We start from the raw sequence: 22,863 nt of genomic DNA, 5'->3' as shown, positions 1-22,863 counted from the left end.
AAATAAGGTTAAGATTAACTGTTACCCAACAGCGGTCTGCATTGCCAAGCAAGATAACAGAGAAAAACACAGCTTCCTTCAAGTTCACAAAATTACTTGAGCTTGGAATAATGCAAGAGTGCTGAGTTCAATTCCAAGAGGAAAGCTCTTCAGCAAGTTCAGGTTGGCCTTAGAGCTAGCCAGAAATGGTGGTTACAGTGAATCCATTCTGACACAGAAAATAGTCGCAGAAAAAAGAAAAAAAAAATTAAAACTGAGAACAGCTATAGTTTCATATTTTGGGAGTGGTGGGGAAACAATGGATGTTCATTGATAGACTGTTGGCTCAATAAAAAGTAGGGATTCATTCTGAATTTATATGGAGGTCAGTCTGGGCTGGCTTTCTTGTTCCTTGTTTCTTAACGTATTAACTGAGCGTGTAAGAAAGAAAAAACACACAACAAGCTGCATTTGCTTTCTGCAAACTTGCAGTGCACCAGCTGTGAGAGGGTATGCATTCCTGGGGACAAGCAGTTTTTATACTCTTTTCTGACATGCACTGTGTAGTTACATCTTCAATCAGTAAATGTATGTGTTTTTAATATATATATATACACACACATGTACATATATATCATTTAAGTAAATAACTGTGGAAGGGAGGAGAAATAGTTATAAAAATAAGCATTCTGAACAACAAACAGGCTTAGTGTACAACTAAAGGAAACTTGGAAGAAACAGGCCTTCATGAAGGAATAACATTGTTGAAACCATATGTTTTCCATGTACCGGGGAGACTGTTTTAATAGTTTACAAATGCATATAACCACAGAAAGACTAAAATTAGTCAGTGCTTTAAAGGGCTAAAGATTGACACAAGTCATTCCAGTCAGTAAAGCACTTCTTTTCATCCAGATCCAGTGAATAAACTTATGTGACTGGGCTGAAGGGAGGTGCTGGGGGGGGGCGGGGGGGAGACACATGGTGTGTCTCTGGCTGCTGGGGGGGGGGGAGGGCATGGTGTGTCTCCAGCTGCTGCAGAGTTGTCCAAAACTTTGCACAGCTAATTTGCTAATTTGCAGTGTCCAGGAGAAGCATTTTCTTCAGGCATTGTGCCTGGTGGGAAGGATGGTGGGCTAGACCACAAGTAACCTGAGTTCTGTCCCTGCTCTGCCACTGGTATGCTAAAAAATCTTGAAGAAGGCATTCCTCCTCCTTGTACTAGTTGTGCCATCATAAATTAACAAATCCCTCTGTAGTCTAGACTGCTTTGGGAACAGCTGATGAAAGGTGGCGGCTAGGAGCTTTATTTTGCCAACCTTTTTTCCCAAAGTTTGTTTGAACTTAGTAGCCTAAAGCAAAACTCAGGTGAGTCTCTATAGCCTCCAGGGTTTGTGCTGAAGCTGTACAAAACCTTCAGTACTGCACGGTATCGTTTTAACAGCTCCAGGGTTACTCTGAGCTGGGCCCACCTTCATTAAAGGGGTTTGTAAATCTCAGCAAATCTTTCATCATCTGATCTGAATTATGAACTGGCAATGAAACCAAGATCTTCTGTTGAGCTGTAAAGGCTTTATCAGTCTGTGTAGCCCTGTCTCCACAAAAGCTTAGCTGTCTTTCGGCAGTGCTCTCATGGCAGCTTTGCTCTGCTGCATGTCCTGTTCAGTCTTCTGTTCATCCCTAGATGAGCTTCATCCCAGGTGGCTTCATCCTTAATCGATTCTGGGCTGTGTATGACAGCTGAGGCGTGCACAGTGATGTCACCCTGTTCTGTGATATCACAGGCTGAACGTGACCCGGGTTCCTCCATCCAGGATCCCTTGTTCCCAAATGCAAAGTAAGGGTGCCCTTCCAACCCACCTGGACATCTTTCTCATCATGACAGCTGTTTGCATCGTGGTTTGGGCTACTTACAGAGAGAACTTAAGTTGCAGAGCTACACGGCAACATCAGAGTTACTGAAAAGCATGCTTCCTAAGTAGCCAAGTAGTGACTCTATGCTCACCTGACAGATTTTCATCCCAATGGCGTTTGTACAGAGTTTCAAGTCTGTAAGGAACCCACTTCTATGTTAGGAGCCTTCTATACAGCCCTTGGTAGGAGCAAGCTTAAGAATAAGAGATTCACCCAGAGGAAATGAGGAAAGTGGTTTTGGTCCTCCATAGATAGGCCTGGCACTTTACCAGAAATTTGGACCAGATCTGTGTCGTGTTTTTTTTGTTTTTTTTTTTTTTTTTTTTTTTTTTTTCCCCTTGGTGAAAATGCATTAATGCAAACAAACCTGCAAAGAGAAAAAAATTTACTAGACCTTCTCCGTTACTAGAAATCCTCTCCAGGTCTTTTACTTTAAAACATGGTCAAAGTGTACCTAAGAAAAAGTCTGTCGTATTATTTCCTTTAATGAAGTATTCCATTCAGTGTCTGTCAAAAACAGTCACATGGTAAACATTGAACAGAAATTTGAAATGTTAAAGGAATAAAACTCTTCAGGGAATAAATTATTTTTACAAGTGGCCAATATAAAATAATACAGTACAAGTCTCTTAAAGTAGTAATTGATAAAGGAATAAAACTGCTAAAAGAGTATATTTTTCATTCTCTGAAGCAAACTGTGCAATAGCACTCAGCAGTATTTAATCTCCAGGGGCCTCCAGAACAGGCACAAAAGTGCACGTAACTTAAAATCGACAGGAGGGCTCTTCCACCAGGTCTGTGCTACCTACTGCCGGCTGTCGACAGCCACGTTACAGCAGCAGGCCTGCTCACTCAGCACCACCACGGTTTGCCATTCCCAGGCTTTTTTTCTTTAATCTGGATATTAAGCAGATAATTCCCAAAACATCCCTGTGAAGTGGAAAAACACGATTCTTCCAGCCTGCCGTATGGGGAAACTGAGATATGGAGAGGATAAAGCCTTGACTGAGGTTGGCCTGTTTGTTCTGACATGTAATATGGTTGTGCAGGGCCTCCATCCTTCCATGGCATTTTAACAACCTTTTTAAACTGTCGTTTCCCTGCGTACTACGAAACAAGATTGCTTTGGAGTTACAGCTGTATTGTAACTGGGCCCTTCAGCTTCCTACGGGGCATACCCAACTCTCCGTATGGAACCAAAGTATCACATTCATCTTGGTGGCTGCCTAATTAAAGAGCTCTTTCAACATATTGTAGGGCTCTGTGAGTGGGCTTCAAAGGCTGACCTTACACAGGCAAAAGGAGAGCATCCCAAGGGGGATAAAATTATCCTGCTACGTGGCTAGAGTGCGATTCTCATTTACCTTAGAAATCGGTCTGTCCCAGAAACGTTTTAGACTTTCATTGAGGAAAAGAAGAGAATTTTTTCATTAGGTAGATATATTCAGAGAGATTCTTCCATGAAAAGAGCGGGGAAAAAAAAGTGGGGATTTGGGAGAAGGCATATAAATGACATTTCATATATGCTTGTTATAACTTGGTGGGTCTGTGAGAGACCAAGTGATGTCAGTTCGTGCAGGCTTAATCCAGTGATGTCCTCTCCCTGAGTTCTCATCCTATTTTTCCATCCACAGTTCAGACAATCTGCCCTGCAGCACTTGTTTGTTCTTCTTGAGATTCGTCACACTGAAGCAGTTGTATGGAATTAGTTGCTTGTTTTTTTTTGTTTGTGTTTTTTTTTTGTTTGTTTGTTTGTTTTACTGTACCTGTCAGCTGGTTTTTGGTTTGGTGGTGCTTTTTTTCTTTTGCCCCTATTTCTCTCCCCCCAGCCATAAGCTCATTCTCCGTGAGTTTAATCAGGAATAAAACCAGCTTTTATCTGAATAGTCTCAAACTTGGGTATGTTTTAAAACTGAGTCCTTTTTAATATAAAGTTCACAAAACTACCTTCTGCAGCATTTCTGGTTTTGGTATTCCTTAAAAAAAAAAAAAAAAAAAAAAGGAATAACTATGAGGGTTTTTTATTTTTTAATTCCTGCACAGTTTACTTTGCTTAGTTATAGAGAAAATGCAAGAAACTTTGACTGGGTAAAAATGACAGAAGGTAAAGGTGCTTTTGGATATCAGTAGACTTTGTAACAATCTACATCATGGAGTATACTCCTTGCATCATGGGGTATACTCTCCTAGCCTGTTCATTGTAAACAGACTGCATTAATTTCAAGAATAGTGGCATACTCTTATCAACAATATGGAGATTGTTTCCTTTTATAATCCACGTTATCAGTTACAATTTTCTCTCACTAATTATTTCAGGATTGAAATTGTTATACTTTGTTTGAGACCTGGGGATATGAAATTTAAAAAAAAAAAAAAAAGCCTTCAGTTTTTCTCTTTTTTAATGGTGGTTTTGATCATATAGAAATAAGGAAAGGAAGAATGAGAATGAATTACAGCATTTCTAACATACCCAATAATATATTTTGTTTCTGCCTCATTTCAAAATGACCCAACTGAATGTTGTTTAAGTTTGGCTTATTTTGTAGATACCCTAGAGAGCTTGGTAATAAATCAAATGCCAGATAAGTTAGTTCAGTAGTTTCAAAGTGGTCCGTACGCATAACATATGTAGACTGAATATCACTTGTGCCTGTACCTCACTATTTTTCTCTGTTGAGATCTCTCCATTCTCATGGAAACCAACCACTGATTGACAGTAATGCTGTGAACTTCCATTTATTAGCTAATGTGTTTTCACTGACTTTTCATGAAAATAGGAGCAGAGTAGAGCATTATGGAATATTCATGGAACAAAATTCCAGAGAAAGAGGTCTTAGGGTCAGGAGGAGGGAGGGAATGGGAAACAGATGCCAGATTGCCTGTAGAGAGTCCAAGCATGTGTTTTTGTTTGTAGCAATGATGCACATGCCTTTTGCGGGTGCAATTATTGCTTCTGCCTTTGAAAGTTTCACCATAAATCTGTTTCTCAATCTCCCTTCATTTTTGACCCAAATTAACCTCTTCTCCATACAATTCTGTTACTTAACCTCAGTTTCTCTTGGGAATATCTGTACACGACCATGCTGTAGGTGTTCTCTCCTGAATTTCGGAGATCGCTCTGAATTCAAATCCATTTCTGGACAGATTTAATTAATTAAATATTTATATTTTTTCATAATCTGCATGCACTGGATTTTATATTTCACTGAGTCACTGCAGTGAACAACACCACACGAGTGAAAAAAAGACATTCGCCCTTTATTTTTGGTCTCTGCCTAGCATCCAGCTTTATGTGAAGGCATATGATCTGCAAGTAGCTGAAAACTGGGACCTAGAGGATTTAAATATCCATTTAACATATCGTGACACTTTCCTTTTAATCTATCAAACACTTAAAAATCTGATTTCTCTTGTTCTAGCAATAGCTTGTCTTCTTTGAGTGACACCTTGGGTCTAATGAAGCTGACTGCAGGTGACTCACAGATAACTGCAACAGATGTGGGGTGAAAGCTTTTAGCAGCCGTGCACCTCCAAGTGGGAATTCCCCACCCGTCATACCTGTGACATTGACACTCTTCTATTTTCCCACATCAGACTCAGGCTTTAGCACGGACCTGACAGGTTCAAAGTCACATAAGCTATGCCTTGTCTTGGAGTGTTTTAGAGAGGAGGGAGTTAAGTGCATTAGCATTCATTAGTTTTGTTTAGGAAATGGACAAAGAATTGTAACTTAATATTCTTGTACTCTAGGGAGCTTTGAGCCTCCTATGAGTTTTCTAACTTGGGTTTAATCAGTGGGCTGGGATGCTTGCAAAAGTGTTTCAGCTTGCTGCCAGGTGGTTAAATTCAGCTGCTAGTCATGCTGTATCTTACTGAATAGAAAATGCACTAGTTCTAAATGTAATGTAAGTTGCCACGAACAGCTGTGTATCAGAATATAGAGCCACATCATACTGTATACAAAGTCAGGAACTTCTGCGCTCTCTCCTTCTGAAAAGCGAAGCTCTTCAGTAGCTCAGAAGCTTGTTTTTGAGAGAACTAGCACATTGCCTATGGTTTTCTCTGCGTGCTTGAGGCGAGTCTCCTGTAGTACGTCCTGCAATGTGCAGGACTGATGCTGGGAGAGTAAGAGCTGCGGAATATCTTACAAATGTGAGCCCTGCGGTACAGGATAAGTCAGGGAGGGTCAGATGGATTGGCAGAGTTTCACGGTTTCTAATGTGCTGCCCACAGTGGTTTGAAATAACTGCAGCCTGTATCAGATCTGTCAAAGCTGAGTGGTAGCCTTCAGCCCACGTGGGCTGCAACCAACCAAATGGGGTCGCTCACTCAGGATAGCTAGTTGTACCAAGGGCACTGTGAGCTTAGTGATTTCCAGCCAATATCTCTCTGCAACACTATTTGTCAAGAAAGCCATTCTTTTGAGCTAGAGGTGTGTATCTGGGCCCTCAGAATGGAAGTAATTTAAATGCATATATATGTATTTTTATTTATTTTATTTTATATGGGGCGAAGTTGCCTGAGGCCTGTTTATTAGTTAATAACCCCCTCCAGGTTACCATCTCTAATCTTGTAATGAAATTGAGTTAATAAATCCAAGATATTATTAAATAAAGTAAGTATTTAATATTACTTGTCCTCTTTGAATCCAAGTTGCAATACAACAGAATTTCATTTTATAAATAACACCTTTCGTGCTAGCACCACAGGGCATGATTCAAAAGAATCTAAATAGAACATGAATGCTGTAATCAAATGCAGACCCCAGGAAGGCAGATTAAAAAGGCATGTTGCTGGTTAGCGCAGCAGACAGGGTAAGTATAGCGGGTCAGAGCAGAAAAGCTAGTTACAAAAACAAGGGCACAATCAAATGAAAATTGTTTGCGTGCCCACTCCAAACCATGACTGACTGCTTCTGTGTCCATGACCTATTTTTTTAATAAAGGAATATTTAGAGAGGCTGTTACATTTTAATTGCTTTATACTAAACAAGAAAACAACAAAAATCTCAACCCTGTGTTTGCATCTGGAGGACACTAGTAGATTATCTATTTATAGATAGGGATGCTACATCTGGAGAAGACTTTTCCACTAGGTTTATCTCATCTTTCTCTGTTTATCTCTCGTCTGCTCTATCTCTCTTTGCATCCACTGCCAAAGCTTGTGTATCTCCTCCTACACAGAGGAATATACAGCAGAGGGGGAAGCTGATGGGAAGTGCCATGAAGCTTACCTTGCAGAGATCCTTCAAGTGTTCACTTTGGAGGACAGGATTGACAGGAGCGAAGGAGACTTGTCTCTAAATCCTTGGAAACCCAGGAGTCCAGAGATAGCCGTGCCATGGTATGACTCCACTTGTATTGCTGCCCAGCCTGTCGCATGTGTCTGGCTGTGTCGCCCGTGTCATCTTGCTATCTTTTCTCCTCGAGGGGGATTACAGAGGTGGAGCAGGGGTTAATGGAGCAAAAAACAGAATTAACCTCCGTGTGTTTATCAGCAGCTGCTCCCGAGGTCTAGTCTCAGTCTCTAGCTGTATGGAGAAATGAGGGGAGAAAAGTCGTGTCTCCAAGCCTCTGGTGGGTTTCTTCCCCCTTTCTTTGCAAAGGTGTGGGAGAGCCCTTGGAGGCTTGTCCTCTCTAGGGCTATATAAGGCAGGCAGAGAAACCCACAGGTTGTACTGTTGTTCTTAAAAGGATTCTGGTTAGCTCTGTGTTTGTGTGTGTAGAACTGCATCCAAACACATTTAGTGTTCAAGAGCTAACAGCCAAGTCAGGAGGGAGAAATAAAACCATGATTATTTTCTTTATATATACATGTGTGTATGTACACATATGTATATATCTATATCTGTGTGTGTAACACTGTTATGAATATTACAAAATACTACGTAGATAAAGCATGTGTTTTAGGTGTCACCTAATTAAAGCTTTTAAATTACATTAAATTATTTGAAGTCAGGTCCCAAGAAGGAACGTCAGTACAGTTACTGTGCCGAACTACATAAACGGTGAAAATATTTCTGTAGGCAGTCTGATACTTTTACTTTAACAGGTAGGATCAAACCAGCCAAATGCAAAATAATGAATTGCAAAAACTGGTCTGTAAACACTCTTACAGAAAGAAAAAATAAATAAAATCTTCTGGACTGGTCTGCTGTACTCAAGGTAAATGAAATATTTAGTGATGGCAGCAGCAAAAAAAAAAAAAAGAAAAAAATGAAATATGAGATCTTGCATCCCAAGTTATTAGTGACCTGTTAAAAGACAGGCTGAAAAGTGCCTTTACCAAATTAAAACTTTGAAAAAGGGCACAAATGGGAAATGTCAAAATAAAAAATCGGAGGAAAATGATTGTCCTCCTGGCTCTTATTATTTTGCAGTTCTGAGGCAGCGGCCACTGTTAACGGTAGTGAAACAAGAGCGGCACAATTCAGAATCTCTCCTGAAGTCTGTAATGGAAATAGTCTGTGCTGACAGGCAGACAGTTAGAATTTGCTGAGATTTTGATCACAGTTGTGTGATCTGTTTGCTGCACGTGTGTTTTTTTGTTGTTTTTTTTTTTTTGTTTTGTTTAGTCTAATTTTTTAGAAACCTCATAGGCTTATTTTTTTTAATGGAAGATTTCATTTGGTTCTCTGCTCCCTGTTTTTATAGTTCAGGCATCCCTAATGCTTAATGATACTAAATAATCAGAATGCCAGAGTGCTTAATTTAATGTCTGCTATTGATCTCTAGACTGTTTAGCAAATGACTTATTAAACACAGAGGGCCATATACTGCCTTCACTTTCATCTATGTAAATCCCTTAAAGGCAGCTTAAGTTATTGGGAACCTAAGGTCAGTTGATCAGCCTGCTAATCGTGGTTCGTGCTTAGAAATGGGGAAGGTTTTACTGGGCATGGTCAGGAATTATTTTTTCAAATTCTGCTCCATTATACTCTGTGCACTGCTGCTCTCTGAGCACCTCATTCTCTGGGCACCTCTCAGTAATAAGGTTTCACTTGAAAGCGCTTGAAATTTTCTTAATTATCTTAAATATTCCTGGTAATGCTAGTAAACATATTGGTAGCGAGAGGTGAACGACGAGCTGACCCAATACATGAGCAAAACAGTTCTTGTGAGATTAGATCGATCGGCTGGTGGCTGCTCAAACAGAGCAGAAGCCATTGGCTTCTGGTTCTCCCTTTTTGGAGAATGGAGTCAGTTATGATGCTGCCTTGAAGCGCTTCACAGGGATGTCAGGAAGTGGACACTTGCCTGTCCATGGATCCCTGTGATCTGAACACGTGCTATGGGCTAGTAAAGCCCTTGCCAAGCTTCTTCTTGAGGATTTTTACTGAAATATCCGAGCACAGGTAACAAGCTGCAGCTATTAGGCTGCTAAACTGACCTTGGGTTTAGGTCAGTCATTTTACTGTGAATAGTGTTGGGCAGAAAGAATGTTTGGACTCAGATTATGTGTTTTTAATTGTTTGATTTTAGCATGTAAGAGCCAGGTGGTCAAATTTACAATTTACCAGTCAGTCTGGTATAATCGAGTTGAGTTCCTTCCTTCTCACAGCTCCTCAGGTGTTGTATGGGTGATGTCACTTTGATTTTTCTGTCTTAAGAAATCTCTTGAAAATTCTTTTGTTTTATGAAGATCACCTTGGTATTGTAGATCTAGAAATGCTTTAACAATAGCTTGCCCAAAAGATGTGAGCCTGAAAGAGCTGTTTTATTATAAATTTTGCATTAAATACTCTCAAGTTTTTCTTTCAACTGTACTTCCGACTTAAGCATATCTCTGCCTTATCCACCTGCGTTCATAGACTGATTGTTGCTAACAAAAATCAATGAAAGCATTGCTTCGCCAGCAAGAACACACAGATGTAAAGCTAATTAGGTTAAAAAACAAGTTTTCATTTGTGTCTTGTGCATACAGTAGTCCTCAGGTATTCAACAGACTAGGGATTTTTTTTTTTTGAGATTTGGGACATTGAGATCTGGAAGAGGTATGGATGAGCACTATGCACACTATGCATTGCAGCTCTGTCTCAAATGGAGGAGTCCCCTAGAAACAAAGTGAAAATTGGGACTGCCAAGACATTTTCAGCATCTCATGATCTTTTAGTCTTTTGTCCCCCTTCTCCTTTGAAGTGAGTCCTCTCCTGCTGTACTCTGCTGTTCTAGTCATGACCCAAAACATAGCATTGCCAAGCATCTCGGCTCTCATCAGCAATCTGTGATCTTCTAATGCTGTACATGCCAGGCAGATTTAATAAGCTCCCTAATAATGACTTGTAGCATACTGGTTTCTCATAGACTCAGGCCATCCCCCCATTCTAGGTCTCCAAATATGCTTGATAAATTATTTGAATTACGCTTTCTGTTGCCATCTGTGGTTCCTCATAAAGAGACTGCTATTTGCCGTGCATTGTGCCAAATCACGCAATAGTTTTTGCAAAGCTAGGGACTGTACTGAAATCACCAAATTCATGTCACTTGTGACCTGCAGTGCAATCCGATGTGAGCTTTATGTAGGCGTCAGTTCCAGCCTTGTGAGATGAGAGCGAAGGCAGAAGGTCTCCAGCCCATAAACCTCAAAAGGAGGTGAGGGAGAAGAGTTGTTCATGTATGTATTTAAAAAAAAATGCTTATATATAATGTTCTTATAGCTATGCATCATAAAATGCATAAAGAGTTGGTATTATATATATAAATAGACAAGGACACACATATATGTGCACACACACATGTATACCGTGACCTTCTCCTCCTTCCCCTTGCCTTGAACTTCCTCCCCGAATCTGTCCGAATGGTGAGGCGATGAGCAGTTCTAAAGAAATGTAGCACTGCGTGAAACCTTGGAACAGTGACATCTGTTGAATTTGGACAGTTTTGTTTGTCTACTGGGAAATCGCATGAACTTACCAATATATTTTTTTTTTATTCCTAAAGTTTGTGTTGCCCTCCCTCCCTCCCTCCTCCCCAGTAAGGGAGGGCAGCTTCAGGAGACATGGCTGCTTTCTTGCCTTCTGGTGCGGTGTAAAGTTTTCCGTCGAGAGACAATAATGTACATTCCTCTGGCAGGATGGGATGGATTTTTTTGTTTCTCTTGCTGTTGTTTATTTATAAGACATTTCCTCTTGCTTAGTGGAAGTTTGATCATAAGAGGCTCCAGTGATTTTCCTTCCCACCTCTCCCCTCCCTAATTTCTCTGCCTCGGCACTCGCTCTGGAACACAGTGAACTCAAAAAGCCCATCAGCGCGGGGCGCGCTTAGCAGCCAAGCCTTGCCACTCTCCAGAGACTGTGAGGTGATTCTCCTTCGTCACCGCTTGGACCAGGAACCACAGCCCTGGTGAGTGGTGAGCTCCCAGAATTTGATGTGTCAAGGCTTCTATTCTCGGTGCCGCTGAGGCAAAGCAGGAAATAAAGGGTTTTTTGTTGTTGTGGTGGTGTTTTGTTTTGTTGGTTGGGTTTTGTTTTGGTTTTTGCTTTGCCTTTTTTTTTTTTCCTTTTTTTTTTTTTTTTTTTTCTCTTTTTAAAACAAGATCGGCAGCGACCATAGAGGGATACGGAGCTGGGAGCAGCCGAGGGACGGGAGCTCCGGGCGGGGGGCGGCTGCGCCCGGTGTCCCCGCAGCCACCAGCGGGGGTCGGGGTCGGCAGCGGCTCCCGAGGTGCGGGGGCTTGGGGATGGGGGACGGGGGGGAACGGGGGGGGGACACATGGGGGACGACGCCGACGGCAGAGGGCTGGGCGAGCTGGGAAAGGGAGGGCATGGGAGAGGGGGGAAAAAAGCGTTAATCCTCCACTTGGAGTTTCTGTCTGGCAAGTTTTCATGCCTCTGTGTTCTGAGCATTTACATTATGCTCTGAATACCTGATTGCCCAGCCAAGCAGAAAAGAAACTCTACAGTGGATGCATAGTAAAAGAAAATGCTTCTGCGGAAGCCACCTCTGGGAATAGGAAGAACTGGTTGGTTTATAGGCTTCTGGTCCATTTGAGGGGGAGGGAAGGGTTGCATTTATTTTATTTTATTTTATTAACTCTCTCAATTCCTTTCTTTTCCCTTTGTATGGGGAACTGGCAGTCAGGAAAAAAATGTTTTCTGGAAAACTTCACCTACAAAATTTTGGATACTAAAGAATTAAGTATCTCAACCAACATCGAGGAACTTGTGCAGTTATTTCCAGCTGATGGATAGGGAAGCTGAGGCACAGAAAGTGAAGTGATTTGGTCGAGGCCACATGGGAAAGCCAGTGAAAGAAAAAGGAATAGGATGTGTGTCTCTGGTTCCAGGCCCAGATTACTCAGGGTTTCCTTTTGTCCTCTCCTGCCCAGCTAAATGTATCACTTCTGTAAATCTTTATTGCTGCAGTGGTAAAGAAGGCCAGGGCAGCGCGTGGGTTGTTCCATTCATCTTTTATCATCTCCCATGTTATCTGAGTTGAAGAAATGAATCATTTCTTGACTAATCCTTTCTACTGTTAACAAAGTAGGCATATAAGAAACACAGAGACACAGAGTAGCAGTCAAAATATTTGTATTTTGAGGTGTTATCCTGTTCTTTGAAACATGTTGTCCCTGGCAAAAGAACAAAATGTTTAATGGCACCAATGTATCTCACATGTGGTATTAATTAGAAGGTGTTCTTCTCCACGTAGCAGTGCTACGACTTGGATTCATTCACTAGGTGTATCAACAAACACACATATCTGACCCCCCTGGAGATACCCCCTCTCCAAACACTGCTGTTCACCTGTGACACACAGAGGAAGTCAAGTCAGCTTTTCCCTGGCTTCATCGCCAGTGCAAATTGTTAAGGACAGCATACAAAACCTGGCTTTGACCAGTCTTTCACTGGAGTTATCGGAGGTTTTGCCATTGACTTCAGAATCGACCTCAGTGTCAGATGAAACCCAAGCCACGTTAAAGTACTTGCTATTTCTTATAACCAGTAAGTAAAGCCATGCAAGACTTGGTGGTTTTACTGCTTGGCAATTTTTGCAAATATTTTCTTTGGTCGTGATCCATGTGGGGTTCTCAGTCCTTCTCAGTGTTTCAGTTTCAGCCTAACGTTTAACTAAGCCCAAAAACTGTAGATGGAGCATAGACAAAACCTCTGAGTTTCCTCTGGGTTTACATTAGAACCATAGAGAACTGTGAACTCCTCTTTTTTTTTTTTTTTTCTTTCATCTACAGACCCATAAGTTGACTGTAGATTTCCTTCAGCACTGAGCAGCGAGGGTTAGCTCTTTCTCTTGGTGCACTGCAACTGTGGAACCTCTCCCTGAACCTAAACTAAATAGCTACTTCTTAACAAAACCCACAATTAGGCTGGCCAATTCCCTCAATAAAGAGTCGTATGCACACACAGAATAATCTTTACACCCATCGAAGCCCTAATCCAAATGGTTCCTGCTTTTGACTAAATGGATATTAAGATCCAAAGTTGGCATTTGCATCACCTTTTTACAGTGTACTCAAAGAAGCTGACAGATCAGAACATCCCAAACTTTCAGGCAGTTCACATCACAGGCAGAAATATAATGGATTTTTTCTTTTCTCTAAATGGGCTATACTGAACGCCCACACACACTTTTGGGTCTGATCTTTGAAGCTTATCTCTGATTTACTTTCTCCCTCCAGGCAGTGTAAGTCTGAAAGACATAAGTACTTCTGAAATGGAAAGTTCTCAAAGCACAGCGCTAAATGTCTGAAACTTCAAACTTCTGCCTATGTAACACTTGTTCTCTGGATATACGGTAGTCAAGGGCTGTCACTCTGGCGACTTCCACCGAGAAGGCAAAACAATGTTTTATTTCTTTTTTAAGAGTCTCTGTGTTGTTCTAAACCTCTTGGTGTTTAAATTATTTAATTAATGTATTCTGCAAGTCTCTGTGGAGGTAAAGGAACTTGTCTTCACTGGTATTTATGTACAACAATGTGGAGAAAATCAGGAGTCTTTCTTATTATGGTATAAACTGCTTATTGACTCTAGTCCAAGGTTATAATGGTTTGTCTATGGTCTAAAATCATTTGGGTGAAAATCTGCAATTTCAAATCATATTTTAACTGTCTGTTTTAACGCTCTGGGACAGTAAGATGATAAGCTGTCTCATTAGTAGTAACTTCTTTGTTTACCGTGTAATAGTTTGCCATAGTTGCTTTAGAAAATCAAAATTAATATTCTTTTACAAATGCCCCGTTTGCCTCTACTGGCAGCCATTTTAGTTACCCTTCCAACCGGTAATCTCAAAGTGTTGTACAAGTCCTGCTGAGTTAAACCTCCCCTTGTTACCCATAGGTAAGGTGGGGAAGGTATCATCTCCTGCCTGACACAATCAAAGAGCGAATGGTAGTCTTTCATTTGCATTCAAACCAGCACACTGCTTGTGTTTGATGTGATGTGTTTGTTCTGTTGACTGCATCAGGCAAGAACGTAGCACAGAAAAGGCTGTGATGATAAAGATGCACAGTTTTGTAGATACTGGAACAAGAACTTAAGCCATACTGATAATCAGGTTTTACAGTGAAAGCAACTGCTTCATTTTGAGTATCTTGCCCCTTTTAAGGTATTCCAAATGTTATTGATTTTTTTCTTTTTTTTTTTTTTCCAGAAGTCAAACAATGGCGTATTTCCTAGGGCCACAAAATTGAAACAGCACTATTTTCACTATATGTAAATCAGAAAAGAAAGTGAAACTTGATTTGAAGTCAAATAAGAGGGAAAGTTATGAAAGTAAAAGTGATTTGGGGGGATGGAGCTAGATGATCTTTAAGGTCTCTTCCAACTCAAACCATTCTATGACTTGCAAGTTACCTAGGTGAAGTGGCCACAGACCACTGATGGTCAGCTCCAAAGCTGTGTTGTTACATGGAGCATTAGAACAGTTAACTCATCATCATAGCTGAAGGTTAAAGGAGTAACAAGGTGTATGAGTTGTAAAATGAAGGCTTTTCTTACTGACCTGGGCAGAGAAAAGGGGTGTGGATGAACAGTATAATAAGAGCAGAGGGAAACAGAATAGTATCTGGCAGATGTGAATCTCAGCTCCGTCACTCTGTAGCCTTTACCTCTATCTATATCTTACTTGCCCATCTGTAATGTGGAAATGTTATTTTCTGACCTTATGGGGCTTCTTCGAGGGAAGGGAAAACTTCTTCCCATTTAGCGATGCTCAGACATGCTTTAAAACCCTTTAAATCCAGTGCATAGATCTCCCTGGTGCTGCATTGTTTGTTTTTCCCTCTGTTCATGTTTCAAGTTCCTAGAATAGACGCAAGTTCCAGAGCTAGCATGGGTTTGTGCTGCTGGCAAAACAAAGCAGGTGCAAATTACGGTGGGAATGAAATCGCTAGTGCTTTGAGGCGGTGGAGTGCCCAGTTCACCTCAGGGTATGTGTCTGAGTTCACAAAACATGGCTATCATGCACACCCTGATTCATTAGATGTGTTATCCGGCAAACAAGAAGCCTAATCATATTTTAGTGGGAACATTCTTATGATAAACTCTGCTTTAGTGAAACTCCATATATAGTGCAATTTCTCCCGGCCGCGTATATTACACGGTGAAGAAAAGCTACCCTGCTGCGTATCAGAAGGCTGTAATTTCATTTAGGGGGTCTATTGACATCGTAAACTGCGAGAGCAGAGCTCAAGTGGCTATTTAAGTCATAGGAACTTCAGACTGAAATTACTGCCTGGCAGTAATTGCCCCTCCCCGGCGGGCATGCGGGCCCCTATGTACGTACTTAATGTTTTCATCCGTGTGCCTATAAATAATACATCTCTTCCATGGCCCCTGAAGAGAGCAGTTCCAAAATACGGGTGTTATCTACCCCCTGTGCTGCAGGACGCAGCCCAGACAGCGTCCTCTGCAGCAGCCAGGGAAGGAGCGAGTGTCCCAGGCCGAGGCGGTGACACTCGGTGGTGGGACGTGATGCCTGGTGCTCCAGAGCTGTGCCTCTGCCAGCTCCAGAGGCACCCACATGCTGTGAGCAGCAAGAGGTGAATGCACCTGTGCTGGCGGGTGAGGCTGTTTGTTGCCATCGTAGCTGACACGTCTGACCTTTACCACTTGTACGTCGTAGGTATCCAGCCTGGCACACGCGAAGATGAATGTGCTGTGCCACCTGTGATCCGCAGGGCTACGGCACGTCTCCTATTTATACCATGCCTCCCTCAAATCCCTGTGCACAGCCCCGGGGCTGGTGTGCCACTGGAGAGATGGTGGTGGTGGGGAGAGGAATCAGTGCTGCCCCGAATCTGTCCATTTGGGGAGCAGATCCAAACCTGCCAGCAGCAGTGCCCAATACACCTGAGTGAGAATTTCCTTTTTGTTTTCTCATGCACAGAGCAGCAGCCACGTGGACAGAAGTTCATGTATTTCACCCGCTTGGGTTTGTTTCAAGAAAAGAGTGAAGTCAGAAAGCGTTTGCGTTTTATCAGGAAAGCGAGGTTAACCATTCATTATAGCTTGTCAAGAAACCTCACATTTAAGCCAGGCACAGGAAGGGACTTTCAGTAAGGCTCTGGACAAGGATCGTTAGGATCATGTGCCTTATATACTAACTTAGGGATTTTAATTTGTATATCTAAAAACTGAAGCGTATCAAGTCCATGTAAATTTTCATCTTTGGTTCCCTTTTTTTTCCTCTTTTTTTTTTCCAGATGGTGGGAAAAAAGTATTTTTTGTACTCAGTGTGTCTGAGACCTTGGGGTGCAAGAGAGGTGTTAAATTGCTACTGGGAACAGAACGAGTATTTATTTATTTTCTCTGAACCAGTCTGTCCAGTCTTACATTGCACTTACCAGAATAATTGTTCAGCACGTTAAATTATAAAAAAGTACTCGGTTATAACATTAGTGTTTCCATTCTTCATCAAGAATGCTTTATTTTGGTTTTGGAGCTTTTTTTTTTTTTCTGGAAAATCGATTAAACCACTGCCTCTTCCTCTTAAATGCCACCGTCCTGTGAATCCTACGACAGTGGTATGGCTTACAACGACAGCAGTGTTGAAAGTAAATAAACAAGGTTTACATAGTTATTAGGCATGACAGTAGTAGGACAGACTTTTCTGGTGTGAAGGGAGGCTGTTCATGCTTGCATTTCATCTGAGTTTGAGCAATAAAATGCACTTCTTAGTTTGGCTAGACTGTTATCCTAGAGAACATGCATTAAATATTCTTTAGGAGTCTGCGAGAGCAGCTTACGTGCATGCACACAGTGTAAATGGGAGAAGTGAATTTTGAACTCTGTGTTGCTGACTACAAGGACAATGGATGCAGATATCAATAGGGTCTATGCTTTTTCTGACTCCGTTTCAAAAAGAACTAGCCAGGTCTTTTTCTGTGCCATTCCTTACCCACCTTCCTCTCTCCACTTTATTGACTTCTGAACCTTGTTATGACTGATGTTTTTATGCTGGCTGTGCATACTGCAAGTGGGAAAAAAAAAACGAAGTCCACAAACTGTGGATAACAGCAGATCCCACAATACAGTGTAATCAAAATAGGATGGTGGATGCCAAGACTTAGAGTTCTCATGGTCCTTATCTCTGTATGGAATAACTGGAAGTGGTTACAGTTTCCTTCATTTAGTATAACTGAATGTATTGAGGGCAGCATATCTTTAGTGAGATATTGACTGCCTGATGGCATGTGTCCTAATTTCAGGACGTGATGTCCTGGCATGAAGATAGGGTAGCCTTTTGTCCCACTGAATCCTGAGTGTCTGAAATCTAAAGCTGTCTTACTGTATTGGTGTCTGTCCAACAAAGATGTGTGTTCTACTTGTAGCATGTGGAAAAATGAATAAAATATCTAAAGTTAAAAAACAATTCATAAACACCATATGCACATACATACTGCAAGCACAACTTCTCTTTGAAAATATTACAATGGGACACCCTTCCAGATTCTGGTTGCAAAAGACTGCAACTTAATTTCTTCTACAGGTTTTTAGTCAAGAAATACTGCTACAGAGTCTGTTTGCTTTCAAATCAGCAAAAGTATAATAGAATAGAGAGTGTTCTCTAAAATGAAATATCAATCTGTCTGTCTAATGTTTAGGAAGATATCAACCCTACGAACTGGTAGGTGCCAAAAACTTATTCATGCTTGGAGATACTGAGGCAGAGGTTGGTGAGGTGACTAATCTAACACCATGCCCTGATGTAGTCTCACTGACTCCAAGTCCCCTGCCCTAGATGCATTGGTTAACTTGTCAGAAGAGTTGGTGTAGCCTGGGTGTGAATGTGGCAGTGGAGGGCTCTGCAGGTCTCATGTCATGGTGAGGAACCTTACTTCCTTGTAGCCTGAGTCTCTTAGACCCCGTGTGAGCAAAAAGACTCTGCCTGGCACCAAACTTCTTGTGTCACGTAGCTTCTGGGGGTGGCATCATTGTTTCTGCTGAATCCCTGGCTCATCAGAAAGCTCAAAGAGTGGCTTCAGTGCTCTTGTGGTCCCATCTCTGTTTGTCCACTACAGCAGTACCATCGTTTGTTTTGCTGGCACAGTGCTGCAGTTTCTTTGTAAAACCAGAGAGAAGCTGTGGCAATGGGTTAGAAACGAGATGGATGGCGCTGTTACAGCAAGGAAAGAAGCGAGACTATCTGACATACTCGTTCTTCCCAACCCTGAAATCTTCATTTGGGTTTAATATTAGATAGGATCACTGAGGATAATTGTGGTTGGCAATTTTTAGTTTTTAATGACTTAAAATGACCTGTGATGTATTAGGCTCAGCAGTGTCACTCCTGAGCATGACTTCATTGTGAGACTTTCTGCTTCCCTAAGAATGAGCGGTGCAAACAGTGCCACTTCATCCACATTGGTGCTTTCAACATGCGATACCCTGTGGTGTAGGGAATGCTACAGCTGTTTTCACTCTAGAAATATTAGTAGTCTGTTTGATATTATATCAGTGAGACTTGCTGCTCCATAAAATTGACTGCTCTGTAGAGCAAAGACACAAGTACAAGGGCACGCTGAGTCACTGGCTGTATTTGGATGTGTTTTCGCATACTTTTGTGAGGAAAGATGTCTACTTGACAGGAGGAAGGCTAATTCTTCTCTGTCAGTCAGTGGAAGGCAGGAGGTTTAGTGAGAAGAGATCAGATGGGCTTGAATGAATTTTGTAATTCTGAACGTACCTAGGAAATAGAGCTGAATGATGTATAGAGAACTCCTCTGTCACTGTGGAAAATTAGAGATTTGAACAAGATGAGTTTAATACTGAAATGAAATGAGAAGAAGTTTATGATTAATAGGGTCTGGCAGAGACAGCATACTTGTATATAATTTTGGAGGGTTAGGAAATGATCCATGGGCAGATGTGAATCTGAGGGTTTAGGGGAGAGAGGTAGCCCCACAAAGAATACCATCTGGATTGGCTGTTTCTAGTGAAAGTTCCAAAAGTTTTATGCAACAAGAGTAAAAAGAAAGAGTTAATCACCAATTCCAGAAATCCCAGAAGCTTTTAAAATATTTTAAAAGATAGGAAAGATAAATTAGGAGTATTTGCTGAGCATAAAAAAGGCTTTTATTTCATCTTATCATTAGTCCTGCATCTGAAGGTTGCTTCTGGGGAAGGCCTTATTCCTCTGGATACTGAATCCACCCAATTGAGCAATACTGGACATGGAGGCCAGCTTCTTTCTGCCCCCTGCAATGATCAGCTTGCCATCCTGAAGCATCAATTTGTTACATTAACTCATAAATGGCAAAATATGCAGGCAGATTACATTTGCTTTATCTTACATGGCTACAGATGTAGCTCATTATCATTAAAATTACTCATTGGTCTGTGAGGAAAACATAAAGAAAATTATTTTGGAGAAGCTAACAGAAAAGGATAAGATTCACAGCTCACTTGTTACCTTTATTCTAGGTAAATAATTAGCTATTTTATTATATTCTAAGTAACTTTACAAACTTTGATTGTATTCCCCTCCAGGACATGCTGAGATTCTGTATATTTTGCCTTGCATACTTCTGTTTTGAAATTTTCCTTCAGAGCAAGAATTCCTTCTCCTTTGCACACCTTTAAATTTTTCCTAGTGCAGAAGAAAAGCCATGATTTTGTGCCGATGTTTTCTGACTTAAGATTATCCATGTAAAGTCAGCAAACACAGAGTAATTCATTCTAATGCAGAATTTTCAATAAGCAAGTTTTATTAGAAATGAACTGCAACTCTTATCTTTGCATGCCTCTCTCCAGAGTCCCATCCTAGTGCACTTTCCTTTAGGTGGCACTCCCACGTTAACTTGTGTACAACCCGAACAGCTGTTTGTGATCTGTCATTTGTGTCTTGAAATATGAAGGAGAGACTTAGAAATTATATTAATTGTGGTGTCCACATCCTCTCTTCATTAAAAGTTGAAAATTGCTGTTCAAATATTTCATAATCAAAAATTAATCCCAGTCTACCTGCTCCAAATCATATATTACGTCCTCTGGGAATGAATCCCAAATCCCTGTTACAATTTGGATGTTCTCTCCTCTGGGTATTGATTACAAATTCTGGTTATTGTTCACATACTTTGTCATAGGGGGAATTAATCTCAAGTTCCTGTCTACTGTTCTGGGACTGAAAGCTATCTATAATTAAGATTTTTCTATTAAATGGATATTGACGATGAGCTTTTCTGTCTCCATTTTTGGGTTATCTTCCGGCAAGAAAACTCAGTCATGGCTCATGGAGAGATTATTAATGCTGAGTACTTGGACCACTGATTTTCAGGCCACTGAGTTCAGGCTTTTTGCAGGAGTCCATGGCATAGCTGGAGTGTTCTCTAATGTTGACATTTGGTAAGAAGATGTAAAAATTTTCACAGGGACTCAGCAAAGTGGAGCAAATAGGATGGCTGAATAAAACCAGAAGCGTTGCGTCAGAAATGTAGAGGAGTATGTGAGCATGTGTTTAGCAATCCTGAAGCACCCTGCAATTGCAAACCAGTTTCCACATGAAATCAAAATGATCTTAGTTATGTGGAAAGGAGGAATAATTTCTGCTCTTTTTCAATGGTGGATAGAATGAGAATGAACATACTGTGGTGAGAGATAGCAGTATAAAACCACCAGAGAGACGGTGTATTTTTGATGTGTGAATCCGTGTTCTGTCTGATTAGTTTCAGCAACTTTGTCTGTAAAAACAACTGCTGTATTTTTACATAGGTGTAGTCTTTTTTTTTTTTTTTTTTTTTTTTTTTTGTATAACAATGCAGAGAATAAAAGTATTCAGTTCCATAGCTCTGTATATCCCTGTTTCTCTAAGGGAGGAAAATCAGATTAAAACAGCTCTGAATTTAGGAAAAATTGGAATCTGGACCTACATTTTCTTGTTTCAGACCCACTGCCACTGCTAATAGACATGGTGTTTCCAGTGGCAACAGTTGGCTCATGCATTCTTTCACACTTCAGAAGAGATCCCAGTTTCCTTTTTTTTCTTCTTCTTTAGCAGTGGGCAGCCCTGCAACCTTTTGATCATGCCGACTTTGTACATTACATGACTGAACTCAGCTATGCCAAACATCCTTTCAGAAAGTTGACATTTATGCCATTTGAAAAAAGAGATGGAGAGAGAAGGAGAAAGGTAGAAGAATGAATCCTGACTGCTTCCTCCTGCCCTTTTGATTAGGAGAGCAGTAAGTCAGCAGAAGAGGTGGGACTTTTAAGAAGCAGGGATGCGTGCAAGCTAGTTGTGGTCTATGATGTGTGCACACACATAGAGGAGAGGAAAGAAGGATGGAAGTTAGACAATAGTAATCAGAAATTATTACAAAGAATTAATTAATTGATCAAAAGCATAAGGAGACAGTCAAAGAGACGAGATGAGATCAAGGAGATGGCCTTTGATACTACCCTAGACTAGATGAAGGAATTTGAACTCAAGAACTTCCAAGGACCCTTTCATACCTAATAACTTTGATTCCGTAACACCTTTTATCCTATTACTTCCCTTGTAATTGATATTTTGTGTGCATTTATTATTTATTTTATTTTGTGTAACTATTAGTACTTCCAGTTCTTCCAAATTTTTGCCCACCTTTATTATCCCGGTCTTGGAGATAGTACAGAATTTATGGAACTAATATGGCTGTTGTAACATGCATAGCATAGAGAGAAAACAGAGACAAGACTTGTGCCTGTTTTTTTTGTTGTTGTTGTACTAGTATTTGCAAAGGAAGACAGGGAGAGAAACATCTTGCATATCTTCAGGGAAGTAACAAGACTTTGTTGCATCTAACACAGTCCCTTCATTTAATTAAAATGCCAAAGCCTCCTTGAAAATGTGTCCGTCCCTGCAGTAAGTTAGAGATTTGCCCCACTTGCTCCCTTTCCAACATGCTCACTTAGAATTTTGTTATGTTTTAAAAGTGTTAACATCATTTTCCCATTCCTCCAGAAAGAGACAGATCTCCCAGTCAAGTTTGTGACTGGCAGCCATGTGAAGTCCCCAGGAAGCCAAAGTACCCCTCCTGGCTGGTGGTGAGAGGTGGTGTTGGGCTGGAGCATGAAGGCGGAGGTGTGCTGTGGAGGGAGCACAGTACCAGGGTGGGAAGTTCTCCCCTGGTCTCACCTGGGAAGGGTTTGGCCATGCACCATCCCCTAAGTCACCTCCCAGCACTGTGGAAAGTATGTCTAGGGGCAAGTAGGGCAGACAGTGTGCTGGGATCCTCCAGCACGAGGCAAGCATGTCCAGTCAGGTGCCTCTGGAGTTATCGTTGGACCCAAAGGGGCGTTGCCATGTCAGTATTGCAGAGAGCCTGCGTCATTGGCCCTTGTGAGAGGCAGCTTCGTAGCTAGGGCCCTTCTGTAGAGGGGAAATGCTGAGGGGTTTTTGCATCTTCTTCAGTACAACCAGTGCTGGCCTTTGTTGAGGAGGACCTACTGGACTGAGAGAACCACTGGGTTAGTGTTTAATAGTAGTTCCTTGGTTACTTTTTAATAAAGAGAGAGAGGAAGAGAGGAGAATGGAA

The 22,863-nt window shown here is 41.2% G+C and overlaps 1 protein-coding gene across 45 annotated transcripts in view; it reads left to right on the top strand.

The window, feature by feature from the left end:
* ZBTB20 (zinc finger and BTB domain containing 20) overlaps positions 1–22,863 on the top strand; it is a 480,501-nt gene that overhangs the window by 259,161 nt on the left and 198,477 nt on the right. The window contains exon 1 of one of the 45 annotated variants that reach the window (XM_048058140.2): positions 1,007–11,234. The exons of the other annotated variants lie outside the window; for them this stretch is intronic. The gene's annotated coding sequence lies outside the window, so the exon portion shown is untranslated. Of the gene's footprint in view, positions 1–1,006; positions 11,235–22,863 lie in introns of those variants that run through there. 45 annotated transcript variants of the gene reach the window in all.

This window comes from Anser cygnoides, chromosome 1 (assembly GCF_040182565.1).
Source record: "Anser cygnoides isolate HZ-2024a breed goose chromosome 1, Taihu_goose_T2T_genome, whole genome shotgun sequence".
Lineage (NCBI taxonomy): Eukaryota > Metazoa > Chordata > Aves > Anseriformes > Anatidae > Anser > Anser cygnoides.
Note: the sequence above shows the minus strand (reverse complement) of the source record. Positions and strands in the feature narration are given on the sequence as shown.